The following is a 25,454-nucleotide window of genomic DNA, read 5'->3' as shown; positions in this document are numbered from 1 at the left end:
GTATTTTAGGGATTTGAGCTACAAGATCCCTTACTGCCCTCTGTGCTTGAAAGAGGAAGAAGAAGGAACAGTTACAAGAACCTAGAGAGCTGTTGCTGCAGCTATAGCTACAGAAGAGGGTTTTATTTTATTTTTATTTCTTATTATACTTTAAGTTTTTGGGTACATGTGTACAATGTGCAGGTTCGTTACATATGTACACATGTGCCATGTTGGTGTGTTGCACACATTAACTTGTCATTTACATTAGGTATATCTCCTAATGCTATCCCTCCCCCCACCCCTGACCTCACGACAGGCCCCAGTGTGTGATGTTCCCCATCCTGGGTCCAGGTGTTCTCATTGTTCACTTTCCAGCTATGAGTGAGAACATGTGGTGTTTGGTTTTCTGTCCTTGTGATAGGTTGCTCAGAATGATGATTTCCAGCTTCATCCTTGTCCCTATAAATGACATGAACTCATCCTTTTTTATGGCTGCATAGTATTCCATGGTGTATATGTGCCATATTTTCTTAATGCAGTCTATCACTGATGTACGTTTGGGTTGGTTCCAAGTCTTTACTATTGTGAATAGTGCCGCAATAAACATATGTGTGCATGTGTCTTTATAGCAGCATGATTTATAATCCTTTGGGTATATACCCAGTAATGGGATGGCTGGGTCAAATGATATTTCTAGTTCTAGATCCTTGAGGAATTGCCACAATGGTTGAACTAGTTTACAGTCCCACCAACAGTGTAAAAACATTCCTATTTCTCCACATCCTCTCCAGCACCTGTTGTTTCCTGACTTTTTAATCGCCATTCTAACTGGTGTGAGATGGTATCTCATTGTGTTTTTGATTTGCATTTCTCTGATGGCCAGTGATGATGAGCATTTTTTCATGTGTCTGTTGGCTGCATAAATGTTTTCTTTTGAGAAGTGTGTGTTCATATACTTTGCCCACTTTTTGGTGGGGTTGTTTGATTTTTTTTCTTGTAAATTTGTTTGAGTTCTTTGTAGATTCTGGATATTAGCCCTTTGTCAGATGGGTAGATTGTAAAAATTTTCTCCCATTCTGTAGGTTGCCTGTTCACTCTGATGGTAATTTCTTTTGCTGTGCAGGAGCTCTTTAGTTTAATTAGATCTCATTTGTCAATTTTGGCTTTTGTTGCCATTGCTTTTGGTGTTTTAGTCATGAAGTCCTTTGCCCATGGCTATGTCCTGAATGGTATTGCCTAGGTTTTCTTCTAGGGTTTTTATGGTTTTAGGTCTAACATTTAAGTCTTTAATCCATCTTGAACTAATTTTTGTATAAGGTATAAGGAAGGGATCTAGTATCAGCTTTCTACATATGGCTAGTCAGTTTTCCCAGCACCACTTATTAAATAGGGAATGCTTTCCCCATTTCTTGTTTTTGTCAGGTTTGTCGAAGATCAGATGGTTGTAGATGTGTGGTATTATTTCTGAGGCCTCTGTTCTGTTCCATTGGTCTATATCTCTGTTTTGGTACCAGTACCATGCTGTTTTGGTTACTGTAGCCTTGTAGTATAGTTTGAAGTCAGGTAGCATGATGCTTCCAGCTTTGTTGTTTTGGTTTAGGATTGTCTTGGCAATGCAGGCTCTTTTTTGGTTCCATGTTAGCTTTAAAGTAGTTTTTTTCCAATTCTGTGAAGAAAGGCATTGGTAGCTTGACAGGGATTGCACTGAATCTATAAATTACCTTGGGCAGTATGGCCATTTTCATGATATTGATTCTTCCTATCCATGAGCATGGAATGTTCTTTGATTTGTTTGTGTCCTCTTTTATTTCGTTGAGTAGTGGTTTGTAGTTCTCCTTGAAGAGGTCCTTCACATCCCTTGTAAGTTGGATTCCTAGGTATTTTAGTCTCTTTGAAGCAATTGTGAATGGGAGTTCACTCATGATTTGACTCTCTGTTTGTCTGTTATTCGTGTCTAGGAATGTTTGTGATTTTTGCACACTGATTTTTTATCCTGGGACTGCTGAAGTTGCTTATCAGCTTAAGGAGATTTTGGGCTGAGATGATGGGGTTTTCTAAATATACAATCATGTCATCTGCAAACAGGGACAATTTGACTTCCTCTTTTCCTAATTGAATACCCCTTATTTCTTTCTCCCACCTGATTGCCCTGGCCAGAACTTCCAACACTATGTTGAATAAGAGTGGTGAGAGAGAGCATCCCTGTCTTGTGCCAGTTTTCAAAGGGAATTTTTCCAGTTTTTTCCCATTCAGTATGATATTTGCTGTGGGTTTGTCAAAAATAGCTCTTATTATTTTGAGATACATCCCATCAATACTGAATTTATTGAGAGTTTTTAGCATGAAGGGCTGTTGAATTTTGTTAAAGGCCTTTTCTGCATCTATTGAGATAATCATGTGGTTTTTGTATTTGGTTCTGTTTAGATGATGGATTATGTTTATTGATTTGCATATGTTGAACCAGTCTTGCATCCTAGAGATGAAGCCAACTTAATCATGGTGGATAAGCTTTTTGATGTGCTGCTGGATTCAGTTTGCCAGTATTTTGTTGAGAATTTTTGCACTGATGTTCATCAGAGATATTGGTCTAAAATTCTCTCTTTTTTTTCTTGTGCCCCTGCCAGGCTTTGGTATCAGGATGATGCTGGCCTCATAAAATGAGTTAGGGAGGGTTCCCTCTTTTTCTATTGATTGGAATAGTTTCAGAAGGAATGGTACCAGCTCCTCTTTGTACCTCTGGTAGAATTCTGCTGTGAATCCATCTGGTCCTGTACTTTTTTTGGTTGGTAGGCTATTAATTATTGCCTCAATTTCAGAGCCTGCTATTGGTCTATTCAGGGATTCAACTTCTTCCTGGTTTAGTCTTGGGAGAGTGTATGTGTCCAGGAATTTATCCATTTCTTTTAGATTTTCTATATTATTTGCGTAGAGGTGTTTATAGTATTTTCTGATGGTAGTTTGTATTTCTGTGGGTAGTTTGTTTATAGTATTTTCTGATGGTAGTTTGTATTTCTGTGATATCCCCTTTATCATTTTTTATTGCATCTATTTGATTCTTCTCTCTTTTCTTCTTTGTTAGTCTTGCTAATGGTCTATCAATTTTGTTGATCTTTTCAAAAAAACAGTTCCTGGATTCATTGATTTTTTGAAGGATTTTTTGTGTCTCTATCTTCTTCAGTTCTGCTCTGATCTTAGTTATTTCTTGCATTCTGCTAGCTTTTGAATGTGTTTGCTCTTGCTTCTCTAGCTCTTTTCTCTATGATATTAGGGTGTCAATTTTAGATCTTTCCTGCTTTCTCTTGTGGGCATTTAGTGCTATAAATTTCCCTCTATACACTACTTTAAATGTGTCCCAGAGACTCTGGTATGTTTGTCTTTGTTCTCACTGGTTTCAAAGAACATCTTTATTTCTGCTTTCATTTCATTATGTACCAGTAGTTATGCAGGAGTAGGTTGTTTAGTTTCCATGTAGTTGTGCAGTTTTGAGTGAGTTTCTTAATCCTGAGTTCGAGTTTGATTGCACTGTGGTCTGAGAGACAGTTTGTTATAATTTCTGTTCTTTTACATTTGCTGAGGAGTGCTTTACTTCCAACTATGTGGTCAGTTTTAGAATAAGTGTGATGTGGTGCTGAGAAGAATGTATGTTCTGTTGATTTGGGGTGGAGAGTTCTGTAGTTGTCTATTAGGTCCACTTGGTGCAGAGCTGAGTTCAATTCCTGGATATCCTTGTTAACGTTCTGTGTCATTGATACGTCTAATGTTGACAGTGAAGTGTTAAAGTCTCCCATTGTTATTGTGTGGGAATCTAAGTTTCTTTGCAGGTCTCTAAGGACTTGCTTTTTGAATCTGGGTGCTCCTGTATTGGGTGCATATATATTTAGGATAGTTAGCTCTTCCTGTTGAATTGATCCCTTTACCATTATGTAATGACCTTCTTTGTCTCTTTTGATCTTTGTTGGTTTAAAGTCTGTTTTATCAGAGACTAGGATTGCAACCACTACTTTTTTTTTGTTTTCCATTTGCTTTGTAGATCTTCCTCTATCCCTTTATTTTGAACCTATGTATGTCTCTGCATGTGAGATGGATCTCCTGAATACAGCACACTGATAGGTCTTGACTCTTTATCCAATTTGCCCATCTGTGTCTTTTAATTGGAGCATTTAGCCCATTTACATTTAAGGTTAATATTGTTATGTGTGAATTTGATCCTGTCATTATAATGTTAGTTGGTTATTTTGCTTGTTAGTTAATGCAGTTTCTTCCTAGCATCAGTGGTCTGTACAATTTTGCATGCTTTTGCAGTGGCTGGTACCGGTTGTTCCTTTTCATGTTTAGTGCTTCCTTCAGGGAGCTCTTTTAAGGCAGGCCTGGTGGTGAAAAAATCTCTCAGCGTTTGCTTGTCTGTAGAGGATTTTATTTCTCCTTCACTTATGAAGTTTAGTTTGACTGGATATGAAATTCTGGGTTCAAAATTCTTTTCTTTAAGAATGTTGAATATTGGCCCCCACTCTTCTGGCTTGTAGAGTTTCTGCCGAGAGATCTTCTATTAGTCTGATGGGCTATCCCTTGTTGGTAACCTGACCTTTCTCTCTGGCTGCCCTTAACATTTTTTCCTTCATTTCAACTTTGGTGAATCTGACAATTATATGTCTTGGAGTTGCTCTTCTTGAGGATTACCTTTGTGGCGTTCTCTGTATTTCCTGAATTTGAATGTTGGCCTGCCTTGCTAGGTTGGGGAAGTTCTCCTGGATAACATCCTGAAGAGTGTTCCCCAACTTGGTTTCTTTCTCCCCATCACTTTCAGGTACACCAATCAGAAGTAGATTTGGTCTTTTCACATAGTCCCATATTTCTTGGAGGCTTTGTTTGTTTCTTTTTGCTCTTTTTTCTCTAAACTTCTCTTCTTGCTTCATTTCATTCATTTGATCTTCAATCACTGATACCCACTTGATCAAATCGGCTAATGAAGCTTGTGCATCCATCATGTAGTTCCCCTGCCATGATTTTCAGCTCCATCAGGTCATTTAAGATCTTCTCTATGCTGTTTATTCTAGTTAGCCATTCGTCTAATCTTTTTTCAAGGTTTTTAGTTTCTTTGCGATGTGTTCAAACATCCTCCTTTAGCTTGGAGAAGTTTGTTTTTACTGATCATCTGAAGCCTTCTTCTCTCAACTCATCAAAGTCATTCTCCATCCAGCTTTGTTCCATTGCTGGTGAGGAGCTGCATTCCTTTGGAGGAGAAGAGGTGCTCTGATTTTTAGAATTTTCAGCTTTTCTGCTCTGGTTTCTTCCCATCTTTGTGGTTTTATCTACCTTTGGTCTTTGATGATGGTGACGTACAGATGGGGTTTTGGTGTGGGTGTCCTTTCTGTTTGTTAGTTTTCCTTCTAACAGTCAGGACCCTCAGCTGCAGGTTTGTTGGAGTTTGCTGGAGGTCCACTCCAGACCCTGTTTGCCTGGGTATCACCAGTGGAGGCTGCAGAACAGCAAATATTGCAGAATGGCAAATGTTGTTGCCTGATCCTTTCTCTGGAAGCTTTGTCTCAGAGGGGCACCTGGCCGTATGAGGTGTCAGTCTGTCCCTACTGGGAGGTGTCTCCCAGTTAGGCTACTCGGGGGTCATGGACCCACTTGAGTAGGTAGTCTGTCCATTCTCAGATCTCAGACTCCATGCTGGGAGAACCACTACTCTCTTCAAAGCTGTCAGACAGGGACATTTCAGTCTGCAGAAGTTTCTGTTGCCTTTTATTCAGCTATGCTCTGCCCCCGAGGTGGAGTCTACAGAGGCATGCAGGCCTTCTTGAGCTGCAATGGGCTCCATGCAGTTCGAGCTTCCCAGCCACTTTGTTCACCTACTCAAGCCTCAGCAATAGTGGATGCCCCTTCCCTAGCCTTGCTGCTGCCTTGCAGTCCAATCTCAGACTGCTGTGCTAGCAGTGAGCGAGGCTCCGTGGGCATGGGATCCTCTGAGCCAGGTGCGGGACATAATCTCCTGGTGTGCTGTTTGCTAAGACCATTGGAAAAGCACAGTATTAGGGTGGGAGTATCATGATTTTCCAGGTACCGTCTGTCATGGCTTCCCTTGGCTAGGAAAGGGAATTCCCCGACCCCTTGCACTTCCCAGGTGAGGCAATGCCCCACCCTTCTTTGGCTTATGCTTAGTGGGCTGCACCCACTGCTGACAGGCCCCAGTAAGATGAACCCAGTACCTCAGTTGGAAATGCAGAAATCACCTATCCTCTGCATCGCTCATGCTGGGAGCTGTAGACTGGAGCTGTTCCTATTTGGCCATCTTGGAATCTCCCCAGAAGAGGGTTTTAAAACAGAAGTTGTGGACTTTGGCAACCAGCCACTGCTAACTTATGGCTTGGCAGTGAGGGGCCAGGAAGTCAATGCCTCCTTGTCTTTATCTGATCACCACCTAGTACATCCCACTGTTTGGACTCAACCTGGTGTTAGAAGGTTAAGGTCACTTGGTCGATGCAGGTCAGGGAGGTCAGACTTCTGGGGCAAAGAACAAGTTAGAAAAGAACCGAGTGTAGATGAAGATGGGAAAATGCAACTATCCATCATAGGATGGCTACTTCTAATGGTGCTAGGTAGCTTTAAAGAGATTGCCTACTCAAATTGCTACATTCTTGGCTCAAGGAACAGCATGAAATAGAAGTATTTTCTCTGACTGTGGAAAAACAATATCTTTTCTCTTGAATCCTTTGTGCTAAAGTAGCCAAAAATCAAACAAATAGTTTAATTCTGTTGTTTGCCAAATTATAATCGGTTTAATTCAGTCTCATTAGCTTTTCCCAAAGTTGGGACAGTGAAATAGGATAAGACTCCGTGGATTAGAATGGGAATATGTGGAAGAATTCAGTCTCTAAACTCATAACCCCATCGAGCCCCTATAGCCAATTGAAATAGCTCTTCCATTTTTAATTAAATGGTGGAATCTTGCTAGAAGATTCTGTTACTAATTCTCTAATTCTTCCAAGGGAAAGCCAATCCTTATTTTCTCCTCTCTCCATCAACATCATTGACTCTGAATCTATAGTTTGCTCCTAAATTTGAGAGGAGAAATCTTATTACTTTTAATTTTTATAGGTTTAGGGGGCAAAAGTACAATTTTGTTACATGGAGGTGTTGCATAGTGGTGAAGTGTGGGCTTTTAGAGTAATCATTACCTTAGTGCACATTGTACCCTTTAGGTAATTTCTCATCCTTCACCCCTCGCCCATCCTCCCACCTTTCTGAGTCTCCAATGTCTATCATTCTACTCTATGCTTATATGTAGACATAATTTAGCTCCCACTTATAAGTGAGAACACTTCATATTTGACTTTCTGTTTCTGAGTCATTTCACTTAAGCAAGAGAAGAAAACTTGTATCCGTAAGTATTCTAAGACTTCACTAATTTGTGTGGACAAAAAAAATCTAAAATGTGTGGAGGAATGAATTCCAAGGGTGTTGGATCAAGAATGGAAGAAGCTAATTTTATTTTAGGCTGAATTTATTGACATGGGTTCATTTTCTGGTTATTTTGGGTTCAATGCACAAGATTGAACCATTGGGAGTGGTTCTAATTATCTTTTGACTTGGTTGACTGAAATCTGGACCTACATGAAAAAAATGTCAGTTTCATGTAGTCATGGAATCTAAAGACTTTTAGGGATACAAAGGTTTAAATGAATTAATCATGTATGACTCAGTCACCCATTGTCTAATCAGGGTCTCCCTAAGGGCTTAGAAGATATTTCATGAAGACCTTGAGCAAGGTGGGTGGGAACATCTTTAACAGTTCTCGAGTGGTCATTCTCTTTAAGATGAGAATACTGACATGCATCTTCATAAAGATGCATGGAAATAAGCTTCCTAATTTCTGTACAGATGGGGGACTCCTGGGATGGCAGAAACCAAGTAGTGTCACTCAGCAAGACTGTTGTTACCCAAATAGGCTGTAGGACTGGTACAGTCACCTTCCATGGGCTCTGATTGATCATGAAGTCTGATGACCAAGGTCCTACTTGATGTGGATAACCAAAAAACTGGTAAAGACTGAACTGGTAATTTCCACACTGGAGTCAGTAAGGAGTCCTACAGTTCCTAGGTAGAAGGGAAGGAAAAAAAACCCTGCGAGAAGACTGTAATAATAATCCAAGAACATCCGCTCTATGTCTTCCTTCTAGATTTCCCTGAAGGGTCCCTAATTATTTGCCAAAGTCACTTTGTGCTTACACTGTTTGTGGAGTCCAAGATTCTGGCTGTGGAATAACTAATTTCTGGAGAATCAGAATGCCAGTGTGGTACTTATATAGCTTTGATAAGTCCACCGTAGCGTAGGAGCATTGGGAATTTGAACTATTGTCATGTTTTATTATTTGTTATACCAATTTTCTGACTGAATAGATAGAACAAATATCTTCAAGAATGTGAGAAATCCTCACAATGTCTTCCTGGCTCACAGAATGAAGACTATTAAGATAGAAGATACTGGAATTCAACCTTCCTAGTGAAATGGAAAAGAGTTAATAGCATCCAAAGGGAACTGGAGGGATTTGTGTCACCATCAATGACTTGAATGAAATGGGGTGGTGATTACTATCAAATTTCTATTTATTTCTGCAGTTTGGCAGATGAAGAAGATGGATGACTTGGGGGAGAGTGTCATGGGTGATTGCTTTATAGTGTGTGGTCTCCTTATCAGAGAAAATTAGCATACCTTCTGATACCAGTTGAGAAGCTATTGATTTAATCACTGCTTTCCTCTATGTCCCAGTGAGCAGAAAACTCCAGGTACAATTTACTTTAATGTAAAAGAATCACCAGAGGATTCTATCAAAATTTTGGCTCTGGGCTATAATTTAGACTGTAGGGATCATGACCATCTTAGGATATTTTGCTGGTCCAAGACATTAAGGACACGAGGCTGATAAGACCCAGAAAGCAGAAGAAGGTATTCATATGTCTGGTGTTTAGTGAAACATACATGGATGGTGATAAATCCAAAGAATGTACAGGGTTATTCCACTGTACGTTATAGTGAAGTATTGAGGGATTCAGTGACATAGGGAATGTCATAAAGAATTACTATTATAATCCTTTAAAACTGAATGACAAGTGGGTCCTATGCCTCTAAGGAAGAGACAAAGAAGCTTGGCAGGCTTCTTTGTATTTGGAAGAAATACAGATCCCATCTGGGTGTGCTGCTCCGTTTTATTTGATGGGTGGCTCAGAAGGCTAACATGTTGATGTAGGATCTAAAGTCTTTCCAGCTGATCCAGAATGTAGGGCAAGCAATAATATTATTCAGTGCATTCGAATGTTAACTCCGTGAAAGTGATAGACACTTTGTCTCCATCTTATTCATCAATGACTCTTCAGAGTTGGGCATGCAAATAAATATTTGTTGAACGAATAAGTAACTCAGCAGCTTCAATGGTACCCAACTGTCTAGGGTAGAGCTAGAAATTCTGTGTAGTCTGGGACTGTGGTAAGGCTTCACAAAATATAACCTAGTGAAGGCCCTTATTTTGACAGAAATTATGCCCTCTTGAGAAAGTAACTATTGAGAAAAGTCCTTGGTTTGCCTATAAGCTTCAGTATGTTATGTCCTGAACTGATTGCTATCTGATATATTAAGCTATGAATTTGAGAGTTAATGAGAGCTCTTAACATATACTGAACCTCATTTATTCCAAGACTACATGTTTCACATTTGAACATCTCTAAAATGTGTTTATATGTATATCTATTATATATCTATAATTCATGGCACACTAGTTTATTTGGAAGCATTTTTTTCCCCTGGGAGGAATGTGAAGTGATGCCGTCTCTTACAATTGAGGAGATAGGTGCTATTATTATTATTCCAATTTAAAAATGAGGAAACAGACGTAGTAACTTGCTCAGAAGTCACATTTGCTAGGAAGTGATAGAGTACGGGTCCAAACCTAGGCAGTCTGGCTTCAAAAGCTGGCTGTTAGCCATTGTGCTATATATCTCTTGGAAAGTTTAAAGAGGAAATATATTATTCCATATCTTAAAAATTGATATAGTGGGGGAGTTGATATATGAGGGAGTTCTCTATATGCTCTACTCAATTTTGCTGTGAACCTAAGACTGCTCTAAAAAATAAAGTTTGTTAATTTGAAGATTGATCCAATCTATCTAAAAATAGTTGTATGCATTGCAAGTTTTAATGAAAGACTTCCTTTACCAAGAAGGCTTTTAATCCAGGACTCAAGATGTTAGAGAATCTTTTCCTAATTCATCCTGATGCTTATAAACTGACTCATGTGTAAGATGTTATGATGCTTCTTGGGGTTGGGATTAGGGATGGACTCTATACATGGGCTTAACATGATCTGCCACTTCACCATTGATGAGCTAGCAACCACCACTAACAAATTTGTTGTCATTAAAGATCATCCGTGAGTCCTGATGGAAGATTTATTAAAATGGACCCATCTTCATAGAGAAGGTATGATTTGTCCTCACTGCATTTTGCCAGAGCTACCATTTATGAACCTATGAACGCCCTACACAATGTTACAGCATCTCCAACAATATTGTTTCTTACCAAGGAACTCACTTAGTGTAAAGATGTTAGAGAATGGACTGATGCTTGAGAAATTTTACTGGCCATATCTTATTATTTTATTTTATTTTTTGAGATGGAGTTTCGATCTTGTCGCCCAGGCTGGAGTACAATGGCGTGATCTCGACTCACCGCAACCTCTGCCTCCAGGGTGCAAGCGATTCTCCTGCCTCAGCCTCCAGAGTAGCTAGGATTACAGCCATGTGCCACCACACCTGGCTAATTTTGTATTTTTTAGTAGAGACAGGGTTTCTCCACATTGCTCAGGCTGGTCTCGAACTCCTGACCTCAGGTGATCCTCCTGCCTCGGGCTCCCAAAGTGCTTGGATTACAGGTTTGAGCCACTGTGCCTGGCCTACTGGCCATATCTTACCTTTTCATATCAGTAGTCCTTATTGAACAGTGGATCATCCTATGAAGTCTCAGCTCTGCCTGTAGAAGGGAAAGACTATAGTGTTAGTTTGGACTTTAGCATCCTGAAGAATGAAGGTTTAGGTTACCCCACTGGATAAAGAATACTAATTAGCTGAAGTGCTTGTTCAAGACAAAGTTAATATAGAAGAAGAAGATCATAAATATCAGCTATGATGGACACTGTGATGCACCAGCTAGATTACCCCTCATTGAATGAATTGTTGCCCCAGCTTATGGGAGACCGTCTGCAGAGATCCTTTAGTTTTCAACCCCTTCAGAGATTGACTCAGCTATAGAGAGCTGCCTCACTCAAGTTCATGCCCCTTCATGGGGTGACCCACGTTCAGTAATGGATCAATGTGGGGATTTAAAGACCTGGTCATCTCAGCCCAACTGGAGTCAACTCTGAGGGGTCATTCTAGCTCTCAAGGTCCCCACAGCACTAACGAGGGCTGTTGGGTCAGCATTTCAGCTTGCCTTTTTCCTTTGTCTACTCTGCTCCCTTCACTACCCTTCTACAGGAGTTGATCCCAAGAGCTCTCCTAAATAAATATCCTGCAAGCTAAATCTCATCTCAGAATCTACTTTGCAAAGAACCTAACCTGTAACCATAGTTGTAGCCTCATGTCAGTTACCAATGAGGAATATGGCCTCAAATCATGTTTCTTTTCTTAATGTAGTATGTGTATGTGTGTGTGTGTGTGTGTGTGTGTGTGTATGTACTTTCTTTCCTTTTCTGCTATCTGGCTCTATCCCACGTTTATATGTATGCACAATATTATGTGTTGTTAGGGGCTGACTTCATTTGGTAGGATACCAGGGAGGAGAATAGACATCTGGAGCTGGCTCCAATGCCAGTTGAGGCTTCCTTTTGCCTCCCATTCAGGAGATGGTGACTTTTTGGTTGTCCTGAGGATGGTTTCATTGCATTAGACAGTAGCAATGTTTTTGGAAATGGTAAGAAGAAAAGTTGGATCCTAGAGGTTGTTAGCAAAAGTGTTGGGCTATAATGGATGTTGGTCATTTTGGCTGCGCAGAATTTAAAAACATCCTTTGTGTTTTGGGGCAAGTCCTAAGATAGGTGGGGGGTTATTCTCTCTACAGAAAGTGAAAGGAGTGAGCCATTCTATCCCTAGCTCAGTAGCTGAGGCATCATCATGTGACCCATGGCTAGTCAACCACATTCCCTAGTGTCTACTTTGAATGTAGAAGGAATGATGCAAGTGGCATGGTCAGTTAAAAGTTATTCATGGAGGCTGTGGCAAAGTCATAAGTCCTTGTCATTATAGCAAGAATCTGATGGCTGAAGATCACCAGTGGTGTTCTAGGCAGACCATTTTTAGGAAGGACCTTGGCTGAGAGTCCCTCAGTTCCTGCCAAGGCTGGTTGTCACAGTTTCTTGCCAGTTCTGTAAGGTATACAATACCTGTGTAGTTAATTCCTTTTCTGCGTAAGGTAGCCAGAGTCTGTCTCCACAATTTGTATTCCAAACCATAGTTAGTCTACAAATACCCCAGGATACTAATAAGTGCGAGCAGCATCGATAGCTGATGGGGTTGAAGAAGAGTTCAGGCACTTAAACTTCAGGGTAAATAGGTGCAAGGTAGCTGGAAGCAAAGGTAAATGAGCACCCCTTGACTACTGAAAACAAAAACAAAAACAAAAAACCCTGATGAAATACGTTCCTGTTGTTTTCCCTAGGAAGCCTGGGTCTTTGCAATGAGAGAAATGACTCTGGGATAGCCAAGCAAATATAAGCAGCAGAAACTTACCATTCTTCCATGACCCTAACTTTCTTCCTTGTAGTACTTACTCCTTGTTTTTCATATTTACTTGTGACTCTGGGACATATTTTCTTGGCAGGAGCACATCCCAGATATTCCCACTGCCGGAAGATGAACACAAATCTGATTTTATTAATGAGTGATTACTAGCAAATCAAGAAATAGCTGTGTCATAGACTTGGACTGATCACGTAATAAGTGGTCCATGGTCATCTCAAGGGCCTTCTTTCCAATTCCACAGCAGCTATAAAACTGTCAGAAACAAAGAAACTTGTTAATCAGAAATGACAGAGCTGTAGAGCTTGTCCCCATCAGAGCAGTTCTCCCATTTATTTATTTAGGTGCATTCTTAAAACTACATGCCAGATCTGTGAATATTGCAGCAATGGCAATTAAAGAGGTTGCTTGGCAAACCCCAACATACTGCCAAGGCAGCCACAAGCTGTTACACATTCCTTCCTGATGCTTATAACATTTTCATTGCAACATGTAAGTAATATATCTCCTCTTATTTAAATGGCAGATGTTAGAGAGCGTTATGTTTGTTGAGGTAAACCCATAAAAGAGGAAGGTTAAATCATAGCATCTGGAAGGTGGGGAATAGGTTAATCACTTAGGAGCCAGGAAAGGGTTGAGAAAGGAAGTCTGAGCTGTTAAGACCACCCTAGGGACCAAGAATGAACAGAACAGGGCTTCCCTTGAAGTCTGGAGTTGGGGCACTGCTAGCAAAACACCAACATTCCCTTCCAACTAGGAAGGCAGCAGGTATCTCATGGTTAGATGGGAAATCACTCATTAGAGGGGCATAATTATAATAATGGCTTGGATCTCACAAATATCTGAACTCTAATACTAATGCAACAGGAATTGAGAAAACATATAGAGTCTTAAGAGATTTCTAAACAGAATCACTCTATATTATTTGTTACACTTTATTAAGCACCTGCTGTATGCTAGTTGCTGTGCTCAGCACTGCACATACCTTTGTTCATTTCATTTTCTCAGTCATGCTTTATTTTGTGCATTTTACAGATGAGGTTCCAATTAAGTCACTCATCAAAGCATCCTTTTCTGTGCGACAGGGTAAGTCAGAATCCAGCTTTGTCTGATTCTGAAAGCCTAGGCTGTTTTTACTACACTCTAGAGATGGAGACCTTCATAAAAGATCTGCCCATGAGAGAGATGTGTTTGTTTGCCCAGGGCTTGTCCCTGTGTCCCTTGAAGGTTAACAACAACCAGCATGTCCCTGGGTACCACTGTCAGATTCAGAACCTCAGGCTCTCCTGAAATTTGATCCAGCCCAGTGTGGGATCTTTCATATTCTGTTCTTTGGCCTCACGGTTTACATAAAGCACTACATAAATCTAGTTTACCCTGGAACGAGTTCTAAGAGAAAGCATATTACTTTACATGCACAGGGAAGAGAAGATAAGGGAGTTAGGTTTGAAACAAAGTTTGTTTTGTCATAAGGGCCTTTGTCACGTGGTATTTTAAAAGAACCCAAACAACCAAACCACTGACTTGAAGAGTGGTTTTAAAGACATACGGTTTGAATCACCCCTGTTCCATAGGGCAACTGAAATAGGAGCTGAAAATGACCTGCTTGTCTATCTTACCCTTCCGGAGACAGTTCAGTACAGATGGTTCCCTGTAGACTGGGTTTGCCTTATTCCTACTGGGTTTGATGAACTAAGCGCCAGAGCACCCCTCATTTACCTCCTAGATGTGTCAGTCACCTAACAGTTCTTACTGCCTGCAAATTTTCCTGACCCAAAGCCAAAGTGTTCCTCTGTTCCATTTCATCTCATTACTCCTTTTACACTTTTGGGCCTCTGAGTCATTCTTTTGTACCTAGAAGTTTCCACTCTTTCCAAAGATGGCAGGCTTAAGGTCTTCTTCTATTGGAGTTTCCCCAGTGCCTGGGCTTTTCCGAGTGGGCATTGGTACTTCGTCTTCTTCCAAGATGGGGAACCTCTAGAATGATCCCAGAGTCAGATACCCAAGGGTGGACTTGGGAGGTGGCAGGGAGCTTAACTGAGTTTTCCCCATGACTTCTCCTCACAAAATATATTAAAAAAAAAAAAAATTTTCACTGCAAGCCTGTAATCCCAGCACTCTGGGAGGCCGAGATGGGTGGATCACTAGGTCAGGAGATCGAGACCACCCTGGCTAACACGGTGAAACCCCATCTCTACTAAAAAATACAAAAAACTAGCCAGGCGAGGTGGTGGGCACCTGTAGTCCCAGCTACTTGGGAGGCTGAGGCAGGAGAATGGCGTAAAGCCGGTAGGCGGAGCTTGCAGTGAGTGGAGATCACACCACTGCACTCCAGCCTGGGCGACAGAGCGAGACTCCGTCTCAAAACAAAAAAAAAAAAAAAAAAAAAAAAAAATTTCACTACTAGATGTGAGATGTACATATTTTAGGGGTAAATGGATAATTTGATACATTCATATAATCAAATAAGAGTAACTGGAATATCCATCATCTTAAATATTTATCTTTTCTTTATGCTAGAAATGTACAAATTATTCTTTCTAGGTATTTTGAAATGTACAATTAATGTTAACTATTGTCATTCTATGGATCTATCTAATACCAGGTCTTTTAATGACTGAGAAGAGTGAACATATATCTCAGAGGGATTTGCACTGTGGCCCAAAGTGATTTGAGATTTCCTTGACATTGCCCATGTTGTCTTAAATATTCACATCTTCAATGAATCTGTATTTGTTTTAATATGAAACTATTTTAAACACTAACGAATTAAGTTATTCAACCCTTTGCCTTCCCCCAACCTGCAACCCCAGTCCTGTGAAATCCTCAAATAAAATTGTCACTGCAGAAATGTGCTTTATGCTAAGACTGTGACCTCAAATACCTTCAACATTCTAATAATAGTATACATTCCAGTTCAAGAAGTATGAATCTAAGAAATACAAAGTGCCTATGAAAGTAAGGTGAGAGTGAAGAATCTAGAATAAAGAAAGGGGTGACAGAGTACAGGTAATAGAAAATGGGCACACTGTTTTTGGGCAGATTAGTTTTGGTAGGTGGCCTTCAGCGGCCAGCACCTTCAGTGTGATTGTCTCATGAGCAGAGAGGCACCTTGCTCAACACCACATCCCAGGGTGGTCCCATCAATGTGACCATCTCAGCTCAACAGGGGATGTTAATGTTAATGTTAACATTAACATTCATGTTAAATGAATATCATTTAACATCTATGATATTCAGCTTCTGCAGTGAGAAAAATAAGCAAAACAGATCTCATTTTGAGGTTTTTAAAGAGAGAATTTGTGGAAATACCTAGCACTGTGTTTAGTATAGTTGGTATCAAATAAATATTGTCTTTTTACGTGGGGGTGAGGGGAAGGCTCTGGAGGAGGTAGAGAAGAAAGTTATTCAAGCTTCCTTCTGAGTCATTTATCTTCCTGCCATTACCTTTTCCAGCCCCACTCATTTGCTGGAACAGAAAACTTTCAGCTCAAAGACAGCCCTTACTTATTGTCTGAGCCAGTCCTGGCCAATTGGGCTGTATTTCAAGAGCCCTCCCCTTCCCACTAGAAAGAACTTGGAATTACTATTGTGCTGGGGGTGGGCCATGGGTATGTGCCCACTTGCTGAGTTTTCGCTTTTCCTCTCTAACCTCCATCTTCTGACTGAGATTTGGCCTTAATATCCTGAGTGCAGTTTAATTACTTCGCTGAGACCAAAAGCCTTCTGTCAATACCACATCTATCCAGCTTGACCCAGCATTGCATAACGTTCATTAACCTCTTCTCGCGAGCACTGAATCCAAGTGATGGTCTGGTGTTTAGTGTGTCTGCTTTATCAGCCCACTGCCTGAATGCCCTTCATGAGCTTGGGGTCTCCAACATCTGCATAACATTAACCTCTTCTCATGAGTACCAAGCCAAAATTGATGGGTCTTTGCTCTTTAAGCATTTTAAAAAAATCAGTACAGTGCCTGAACCCTCTTCTGATGTTTGAAAATCCTTCTTTACATGAGGAAGTCTGAAAGGCCAGATGTTGATAGTTAGAATGTGGGCACCTGTGAGTGCTTGGCCAACAGATGCTCATGCTCAAGTCTGTAAATTTGAAACCAGTGATGTAGAGTAGCAAGGAATGGGCCAGAATTCATTCCCTCTGAGAAGTTACATAAGCTAGAACTTGACTAATTCTCCTTCACCTGGCAACCCAGAAGTGCCTGAAATTCTAGGTTTTGCCTTCAACGACATGACATAAAAAATAGATCATGGGATTCAGAATTAGACATAGAGTTGACCCTTGATCACACACTTACTAGCTGTGTAATTTGGCGTAGGAAGATTAAACTCCCTGAGTTTCAGCATCATCATCTGTAAAGTAGAAATAAGAGTGGTTTCATAGCCTTGTATGTATAAAATGAGACAGTGTAGGTAATTTTCTTTTGCAAAGCCAAAAAAAATGTGCCGGATTAACATGATGATGGCTATCATCATTTATTTGTTACACCTTTCGTTTTTGTTGCTGTTATTTATGAAAACACTTTTTCCTTTGAGAATAACACTTTAGCTGTGTCAATCATTTGCATTTAAAGTGAATGAAGAAATTAAAGAAAGGGGGAAGAGATGACTGAAGAAGGGTGCTGGGAAGTGGAAATGGTAGACTGTGCTAAGAAAGAGAAAAATAGGCCACCAAGGAGGCTTAACATGTACTTTTTCCTCCTCAAAACACTAGCTAGGCTTGATTCTTCCAAATCTTCCATGTGCCTTCTAGGTTTCCTTTCTTTTTCTTAACAAGGAAATGTGAAAAATGTAAATTTTCATTCAATAAAATACGTTATTTATTGAGGTGGGGGCACCCAGTGTTTCCTGGGGTCAGAAGAGATATTCAATCCAGACTGCTTCTATAACAGGATGAGGTTCTGGATGTCAAACCTCTATTTGCTATTTCTGCACATTTTTGAGCTTGTTATTTCGTCCTTCTTGTCACTTTCCTGATCTGGTCTATGCCCTTCCGTAAGTTCCTTTAAGCTTTAGGTAACGAGTCCTTTTGGATGTTTGCATCCAAGGACCCTGACTCAACAAGTCCTGCTTTAATCCAGGCCGACCAACCTCAATCATGATGCTGCCACCTGCTGGATTCATTGTTTAATGTCCGTATCTCAGGCAAGATCATGACCCCCATGAAGCAGCGACTGTACAGTTCTTTGGGATAAGCACCATGGTGTGTCCGCCAAATCTCCTGTTAATGAAGTACTCATTTCCCCAGATGCAAGGAGTGCTGTTGGTAGGTGGCCTTCAGCGGCCAGCACCTTCAGTGTGATTGTCTCATGAGGAGAGAGGCACCTTGCCCAACACCACATCCCAGGGTGGTCCCATCAATGTGACCATCTCAGCTCAACCGGGGAGAACTCTAAGGATCATCCTAGCTCCGGAGCTCCCTGTGGGGTTTGCTGAAGCTGTCCTTGGACGCGCATTGCAGTTTGACCCTTTCTTCTGCTTGATCCTGCTTTTATCCTCTCCTTTTATCGCGTTACTGATCTTAATAAATCCCTTTAAAAAAACTTCCTGCATGCTGACCTCCATCTTAGAGTTGGCTTCCTGGAAAACCTATTGATAACAGTCTTTTCGATAACCAAGTCGTTAGGACCTAGCCTCGTTTCACATAAAGACTGAGTGCAGTTATCTATTTGTTGAATAACTAGGCGATTCCTTTTATCAATGGAGAGGCCATCCTTCTCTGACCTAAGACTGATCTCTGCTTCTTCTCTGAATCTCATCTCCTCCTACCTCCTCTTGCCTAGCTATGAAGATCTTCACCTTCTTCCTCTTTCTTACATTTACCCAGTCAGTCCTTAATAGGGGAAAATCTCAAGGCTTCGTCTTGGGCTTTCTTCGCTAGGTCAGATTCCATGGACTGTGAGCAAAAAAGGCGCAGTTGACAAGTCTGTGAGATTCCCGACACCTTTCACAGTGCTTGCCACTTAGTAGGTATTCAATAAATGTATATTTTATGGAATAAAAGTCCAGATCTTCTACATTTCATTGTTAGGGAAAATAAAGCAAACCTAGTAGCAGCATGGAACAGACAGGAGGACCAAGCCTAGCAAGTGTTTTGAGGAGGAGAAAGTTTATGTTAAGTCTCTTAGGTAAACTATTTTTCTTTCTTAGCGTGTTCTGCCATTTCCACTCCTCAGTGCAGTTCTTCAGTCATCTCTTCCCCCTTACTTTTATTATTCATTCACATTAAAATGCAAATAATTGACATGGCTAAAGTGCTATTTTTATTATTATTATTGACACAGAGTCTCACTTGTTACCCAGGCTGGAGTGCAGTGGTGCCATCTTGGCTTACTGCAGCCTCGACCTCCTGGTCTCAAGCAATCCTCCTGCCTCAGCCGTGCAAGTAGCTGGCACTACAGGTGTGTGCCACCATGCCTGGCTAATTGTTTTGTAGACACAGGGTTTCACCATGTTGCCCAGGCTGGTTTTGGCCTCCTGAAATCAAGTGATCTGCCTGCCTCATCTTGCCAAAGTGCTAGAATTGCAGATGTGAGCCATCGTGCCTGGCCTAAAGTGCTATTCTTGAAGGAAAAAGTGTTTTCATTGATACTAGCAAGACAAATGAAAGGCAAGACAAATGATAACCATCATCTTGTTAATCACGCACATTTTGTTTGGCTTTGCAAAGCAGAACTATCTACATTGTCTCATGTAATACAATGCTATACAAACATTCTTATTGTTTCTACTTTATGGATGATGACACTGAAACTCAGGGAGTTTACCCTTCCTACCCCATGTTACACAGCTTGTGAATGGAAGAGTCAGGGTCAAATCTGTATCTGTTTCTTTCTGTATCTTATGCCCTTTTATGTCATGTTGCTGAAGGCAAAACCTAGAATTTCAGGCACCCGTGGGTTGCCAGATAAAAGACAATTAGTCAAGTTCTAACTTATGTCACTTCTCAGTAAGACCTGTCCTGCTTACCAAATCTGAAACCTAGCTTCTTTCTGTGATGGCTATTGAAAGGGTAAAGCCCCTCAATACCCCTGCCTAGCTGTTTAGCCTTCCCTAAAAGAGTTCCTGGTTGAAAGAGAAGCATATTTTCATTTGGAGAGTTCATCCAATTTTTAGGCTTTAGGGACAACATTTGTCATGGGAATCAAAGTGTCAAGTAAGACAAAAAAAGAATAACAGCACACAGCTGGCGCACCTCTACTAATCTAAATGTAAACATTTCACCAAATTTTTTACAGGAGCAAAAGTATCAGTGAAGTTATTTCTTTAAAATGGATGGAGAAAAGAGTTTGAGAGAAGAACCAAGTTGTACCCTGATAGTGATCTGGTCCCAGGCTCGATATCCATTTATTTCTCTTAAAACACGGTGTTACTCATAGAGCCCTTCATCCTGGAATACCAGCTGTGACTATGTTATATTTTTCATTTGGAAACAGACCTTCCTTTCCAGTTTCCAAGCCTGTCTGTCTGACCACGTTCTTGGCACACTATCTGATCACAGCTCAGAGATTTTAACCTGCCTGAAAAATACTGTGGATGGATTTTCCAGGAATGCTAACCTGGACTTGAAAACAATGTTTGATTTTAAGTAATTTCTTCTTTATTTTTGTCCAGTCTCTTGTACAAAAGATATCTCAATAAGCTGCTCTCTCAATCTCTCTCTCTCTCTCTCTCTCCCCCCCACTCTGTGTGTGTGTGTGTGTGTGTGTGTGTGTGTGTGTGTGTGTGGTGTTTGGAGACTGAAAAGCAATTCCAACTTATTGATGATACAGAAAGGAAAGTGCCTGAGTCTTGGGCTGAACATTTTTTCTCTTAGTTTGATCGTTCACAGATGTGATGGGCAAATTCAATATTGATAATGTGGAAGAACTGGCAAAGTATTAGACAAGAAAATGCAATAGTTAGTATGGATCCTTTATGAGGTCTGAGTATAGTTCTTAAACATCTGTGTGCTCTCTGCTTCCATGTTCACCATCTGAAAATAATTCTTACCCACAATTTTAACCATTTCTTTGGAGCTTCCTGGGTTGTTCCTGCTTCTGCTGCTCCTACATCTTTATAGCTAATATTTCCTGAGTGCTTACTACCTGTGTAAGGCATCACTTAGGAGATTTGTGGATGTCCCTTAGCCAAAACCTTACAACCCCAAGAGATGGGTATTCATTATTATCTCCATTTCAGATGAGAACGTTGAAGTATGTACAGGATAAGAAACTTGTCTAATGTCCCAGAACTTGTAATAAGCAAAGGCTGTATTCAAACCCAGGTAAGTCTGACTCCAGAGACTGTACTTATAACCATTAAACCAAACTATCTCTACCTAAAAAGCTGCTAAAGGTGCTTGCTTGCCCAGAAGACCTTTTCAAACTGTCTCCAGGTTCCAGACCTCCCAGCCTTGACCTCTATCCCTACTCTGGGAGCTCGGTAAATGTGTATGTTTTTCAGACTGAATGTGGGGTAAAACTTAGTGGACAGAGGAGCCAAAGAGACGATGAGTTTAACAAACACAGACTTTCCCTCCCTCAGAATGAAGTTGCTGGCTAAAGGTGGACCGGTTCATTAGCAGTGGAGACAAGGATCTGCTCTGCTGAAGAGAGTTTTATGGCATAATAAGAACTGTGTCTGTGGCCTTTCCTCCTCCTGAGAAAAGCAAATGCCAGGCAACAGGATATGAGTGAATAATCCATAAAATCTAGTATAGAGCACATCCCAGCTATCCTAATGCCTTCTGCGAGTGTCATTGCCAAGGGAAGTCAGATTGCTATTTTCCAAAATTTGTTTGTTTTAAAAATTAATCAGATTTTATTTTATTTTATTTTTTGAGAGGGAGCCACCCAGACTGGAGTACAGTGGCATGATCTCGGCTCACTGCAAACTCCACCTCCTGGGTTCAAGCGACTGTTCTGCCTCATTCTCCTGAGTAGCTGGGATCACAGGCGCACGTCACCATGCTCGGCTAATTTTATATTTTTAATAGAGATGGGGTTTCGCCATGTTGGCCAGGCTGGTCTTGAACGCCTGATCTCAGGGGATCTGCTGACCTCAGCCTCTCAAAGTGCTGGGATTACAGGCATGAGCCACCACACCTGGCCCCAAATTAATGAGTTTTTAATTGAAAAATAAAAAATTGCATGTATTTACTGTGTGCCACATGATGTTTCAAAATATGTATACATTGTAAAATGGCTAAATTGAGCCAATTAACATGTGCATTACCTCACATACTTTTGTTTTGTGGTGAGAACACTTAAAATCTACTCCCTTAGCAATTTTCAAGAATACAACACATTGTTATTAACTATAGTAGGCATGTTGTGCAATAGGTCTCTTGAAGTTACTCCTGGTATCTGATATTTTGTATCCTTTGACTAACACTTCCTCAGTCCACCCCTCACCCTCAGGGCCTGGTAACTGCCATTTATATCTGTCATTTACTGGTCCAGATTTTGGTTCTTCTTTGCTGCTTCTAAGTGGGGCACTTTCACTAAGGTAATTTAGAAGCACCAGATTTGTCTCAGTAATACAACATACAGAAATGCAACTTTGACATTGAAAACATTCTTGGCTGGGTGTGGTGGCTCACACCTGTAATCCCAGCACTTTGGGAGGCTGAGGCAGGCGGATTACCTGAGGTCAGGAGTTCAAGACCAGCCTGTCCAACATGGCAAAACCCTGTCTACTAAAAATACAAAAAGTAGCCAGGTGTGGTGGTGGGCATCTATAATCCCAGGTACTCGGGCAGCTGAGGCAATAGAATCACTTGAACCCGGGAGGTGGAGGTTGCAGTGAACCAAGATCACGTCACTGCACTCCAGCCTGGACGACAGAGCAAGACTCCATCTCAAAAACAAACAACCAAAAAAACCAAAAAACATTCTGGCCCATATAGAATGAGGGAAGGAGTATCTTTCAAAGATTTTTTTTTTTTCCTGTGGCACATAGCAGAAAAATAAACTGGTGTAATTAATAAGAAAATGTAGTGCTTTACATAACTGTAAAGTCCAGTGTTGGTGTGTACTTCAGGCAAGGTTTGATCTAGTGGCTCAATGGTGGAGCCAATGTGTGCATGTCTTTTTATTGCTCGGCTTCACCTTCCAAAGGTGTTAATACTACAAAGTCTCCTCACAGTCTAAGGTGGCTGCTGGCAGCAACTGAGGCCAAATGTCTTCTTGTTTATATGCAGAAGGGAAAGAGGGAATCTTCTCTCCACTGTCGAATTGAAGTTCTTTGCTTAACTATGATCAGCTTGTGACATAAGTGTTTCTATGAATCAACCACTGCTGTCATATGATTTGGGAGATATCAACTTCACTGACTCTAGGAGTGAGTCTAGATCAACTTAAATCAGTCAATATAATCCTATCTTTTTCCCCCAGTAATTGGTTCAGGACTGGACATGTAATTCAGGTCTAAGCCAAGTGGCATTTTTGGGGGGCAGTAGTTGTTTCACAGCGAATGGGAGAAAGTCAAATAGATGCTGGGCATGCAACTATACTGTCCACTACAGGAGGTAAGATCAAACTACAGTCATCCAGTCAGCACTACTTAATACTTTGGTCATCGAGAGAAATGCTTACACATAAGAAAATTAGTTACACTACTTTAAACCAATATAATTTTATTTATATTCTGATTCTGCTTCTACTTGCCAAAATAGATTAGAATTTCTTAGTTCACGTTCCACACAACATTGAGGCAGGTGATATAGGCTGGTAGAATTACTATTTCTGGTCAAAGGATTTCTAGAAATCTCTAGATTTAGGAACACATCTTGTTTTTTTGTTTAAAATTTCCTAGCTTAGCCAACTTAGTGAGACCTGATCTGTACAAGAAACAAAAAATTAGCTAGGCATGGTGGTTTGTGCCTGTAGTTCCTGCTACTCAGGAGGCTGAGGTGGGAGCATCACTTGAGCCTGGGAAGTGATAGCTGCAGTGAGCTACGTTTGTGCTACTGCACTCCAGCCTGGGTGACAGAGTGAAATTCTGTCTCTGAATAAATACATAAATAAACAAGATTTCCTCACTGAATTTCCATGTAAAATTATAAAAAGTGTTCATGCTAAATTAATTCAATGCACAATTGCAAAGTTCTGTAAATACTCATAAATTTTTTCTTCATCCCAGTGACCCCAGAGGTAATTAATGTTAACACTTGATATATTTCCCTAACTTTTTTTCCAGTTTGTAGAAAACTGCATAAGCACATGTATAGAGTTGTTTTGGTTATTTCTTTTCATAAAAGATGAGATTATATTATTCACATTACTCTACAATTTTTTTCACTTAATGATACATCACCAATTTATTTCCACATCTATAGCTATAGATTTAACTTAGTCTTCCAAGGATCCCTGTTACTAATGTACAACAGAGTCTATCCAACCATTCCATTAATTGATGGATATTCAAGTTATTTTCATTTCTTTTTTTTTTTTTTTTGAGACGAAGTCTTGCTCTGTTGCCCAGGCTGGCGTGCAGTGGCACGATCTCGGCTCACTGCAACCTCCGCTTCCCAGGTTCAAGCAATTCTCCGGTCTCAGTCTCCCAAGTAGCTGGGATTACAAGCATGCACCATTACACACAGCTAATTTTTGTATTTTTAGTAGAGACGGGGTTTCACCATATTGGCCAGGCTGGTCTCAAACTCCTGACCTCAAGTGATCTGCCCACCTTGGCCTCCGAAAGTGCTGGGATTACAGGTATGAGCCACCACACCTGGCTATTTTCATTTCTTTTCTACTAAAAACAATGTTATTTCACTTTATTTAACTTAGCATAACAGCTTTTTCTTAGCAGACTATGAAATAGCATATTTAACTAATGAATCCAATATCAGAGCTTGATCCTGTGATTACGACACAATATCAACTAATTCATTTCCCTTTGTAACATGAATTTAGAACATTAACCAAAGTAGTGAGTAATTCATGAAGGGGCACATTCCAAGGCATTTATAAACCTTCCAATTCTTGACATCACTTTTATTAGGCAGAAACTAGCTTTAAACCAGGTGGTTGGAGTGAGTTTAATGAATGGTCTAATTACAAGAGTGAGAGCTGATTTAAGGGAAAGATTTAAGGGAAACCAACTAGGAATAGTGAAGCAGCACAGAGCTAGGAAGAGGCCTTACCTTATCCTTAAGACCAAAGAGGGAAGGGAAACGTGGACAAAGGAATTAGAGAAAGAGCTGTAGTTGGAGAAGACAGCCTGTCCCAGAGAGTGACAGAGGGGAACCCATGGCCTGCCAAGGGGGAATTCCAAGGGAGTAAATGCCTCAGCCTCATTCTGCTGTCCTTTCAGCTGCAGCTCTTGTTTCCCCATTGGCCAAAACTAACTGGAAAGAAAGGGAACCCAATGATGCTGTTGATAAAAGTCAACCTTTTTGGCCCCTGAGCAGGATGAAAAAGGATGGAGCATGAAGAATACCCAGAACCTTCCTCTAGCATATGATTCACCTCTGAAAGTTCAGGAAGTGTGAGTGAAAAATGTAAAATGGTCTCTCAGGTATAATTGTATACACATGGGACTAGAGTCATTTGCAACGCTGTTTTCCTGTAGAAGCATTTACTAGCTTATCTCTTTCAATTTTCCGCCACCATTTGCAATAAGAATATTACAAATTCTACAGGACAGGATCATGCCTGTCTTGCACAGGGCTGATCGGTTTGCCTCAGA

Source organism: Macaca mulatta, chromosome 8 (genome assembly GCF_049350105.2).
Source record: "Macaca mulatta isolate MMU2019108-1 chromosome 8, T2T-MMU8v2.0, whole genome shotgun sequence".
Classification (NCBI taxonomy): Eukaryota; Metazoa; Chordata; class Mammalia; order Primates; family Cercopithecidae; genus Macaca; species Macaca mulatta.
The sequence above is the reverse complement of the archived record's forward strand: the minus strand, read 5'-3'. Positions refer to the sequence as shown.